Raw genomic sequence first — 2,531 nt, 5'->3', positions numbered from 1 at the left:
TGAGAACCAATTTAATGGGAGGGGTACATGACTCATACAGTTGCAACTTGGGATGCCCAGGCAGAGGACAGAAGACGGAGGCTTGACATATAAAATGGAAACTTGACATGACTTTGCTTCACTTAAAAACACAGGCCTAAACCATACAATATCCATTTGAAACAATAATAATCAACACAAAAATGATAATAATACGACATACAACAGTAAGAATCAATACAAACCTAATAATTATACGATATAAAACAGTGGATATCCAAAAGCAAAAACTTGCTACCAAAACAAAAATGTTTAAAGCTTATCCTAAGTCTGAGCTCACCTATACTTATCTATAAGGAATAGAGAGGGAGAGAAAAAGTCAAAAATGGTTGGGGAAAGGGGAGGGAATGCATTTTAAAATAATTTAAAAAAAATAAGAAAAGAAAAACTCGGGGTTTTGCTACAGGGCTACCAAAATAGATGAATTAATGGATTTTCATAGGGTAGAAAAGGGTGGAATAGAATCACACTTAGGTGCCTATATCCACCTACATGCCAAATAGTTGGAATAGGATCTGATCCCCAACACTGATGGAAAAGTCATTGGATAAAGTTTCTTTTTATTTGGATCCTACATCAATATAAGTATTTTCTAGCCATCCTTCTTCAAACTATGTGGATTTTAAATGACAAATTGAATTGATAAATTGCTTCTCATAATTCTGAATTACAGTGAACTTGGATTGATTTTGTTGCTTCTCTTTCCTTTTGACTAAGTAAATACATGTACCTTCAATTCTTATAATACAATTTTATAATCATCTGTATCAATTACCTGACTATGGAGGTACATTTTTTAAAAATGAAAACCAAAATCTTTACAGAAGACAGACAGGATGGAAAGCATGAAAATCAAAATTGTCCCCACTGAGCTCAAAAGTAACAGGAATAGGTTATCATAATATGCTAGAGATTTAGTTTACAAAGATCTTTGCCCACATAAATGAAAGGGTTAATTATATATGGAACTGTGGCATGTAGGTTAATTTGAACAGCTGATTAGATTATCATGACTGAAGGTGTCTGGGGAACTGACGAAAGATGATTCATTATTGAAACTGTTACGCTGTAGCTCCCATCAGCATTTAGCCTGTAGGAAAACAGGCTATGCAGAAAGGTTGCAAAGAATGGTGCTGGCTAGGGGAGCAATATTTCAAGATTTTAAAAATGTTGAATGAAAAAATTGCTTATTTAGTTTTATTAAAACAATTTTGCAAAAGTGTATTTGTTAAGATTTTGGCTGAAAAAACATAGAAAAGTTAAAAGCTAAGATTTAAAAAAAACTATTGAATAACATTTATTTTAGAAATTTCTTTCCTAATCATACTTTTAAAAGATAAAAGGTTGTTTAGGGTAAAACGGGTTGTTGGGTTTTTTTTCCTTTTGGTTTTCATCAGGGGGAAAAAATTTGGAGTCAGCTGAAAAAGAAATCCAATTACCAGCTGTTTAAAAAAAATTATGCACACAACTACTATATTACTTGAATTGATATTTAAATATCTTCTCTGGAACATTTAAGTTTTATATGCAGTACTATTATCCACTGAGAATGTGGGCAAAACAAGCACATTCCAGTAAATTAATAGGGGACAGGAACTTACTTTGGAGTAGTTGATACCTGGGTGAAGAGAAAGTAAACCTCCATTAAACAAGGTTATGTTACAGTAGTTTACCTAGTGGAGGGCAGAAGTGGCCACGCTGAGAATCACATGGGTCAGCTGCTTCATAGTAAATTTCCCCCTTTTTTTAATTTGCTGTAATTGTTCATTTGTCAATACCTTGAACCATAGTCTCTACAGAAAGCCCATGGAACAGTCTTTCCCTCCAAATTCAGAGCGGAGGTTTCATTGGTGGACTCTCCTTGCTTGTAAATTATAGGTGTAAATGAAACAAGAAGTGGAAGCGGATAAATCAGATCTGACTATATTGAACAAGGTAGGGATATAAAGGGACACTCATTCTGTCTGTTCTATGGATTGCCTCCCACAAACACATCTCTTAGAATCGTAGAATCAATGAGTCGGAAGGGACCTAGACAGATTATCGAGTCCGACCCCCTGCCATGGGCAGGAAGGAGCACTGGGGGTGGGAGGGGTCATAAGACCCCAGCCAGGTGCCTATCCAGTCTCCTCTTGAAGATCTCCAGGGAAGGTGAGAGCACCACCTCTCTGGGAAGCCTATTCCAGGCTCTGGCCACCCTTACAGTGAAGTAGTTCTTCCTAATATCTAACCTAAACCTATCCTCCCTCAGCTTGTGGCCATTGTTCCTGGTGACTCCAAGGGGGGCCCTGGTGAACAGACTTTCCCCGAGTCCCTGCTGCTGGCCCCTGATAAGGTTGTAGGCAGTCACAGGATCCCCCCTCAGTCTCCTCTTGAGGAGACTGAAGATATTCAGGTCCCTCAGCCTCTCCTCATAGGGCTGGCCACGGAGGCCCCCAATCATACGAGTGGCCCTCCTCTGGACCCTCTGCAGGTTCCCCATGTCCCTCTTG

This window comes from Gavialis gangeticus, unplaced genomic scaffold, assembly GCF_001723915.1.
Source record: "Gavialis gangeticus isolate Ggan-Ray unplaced genomic scaffold, GavGan_comp1, whole genome shotgun sequence".
Classification (NCBI taxonomy): Eukaryota; Metazoa; Chordata; order Crocodylia; family Gavialidae; genus Gavialis; species Gavialis gangeticus.
Note: the sequence above shows the minus strand (reverse complement) of the source record.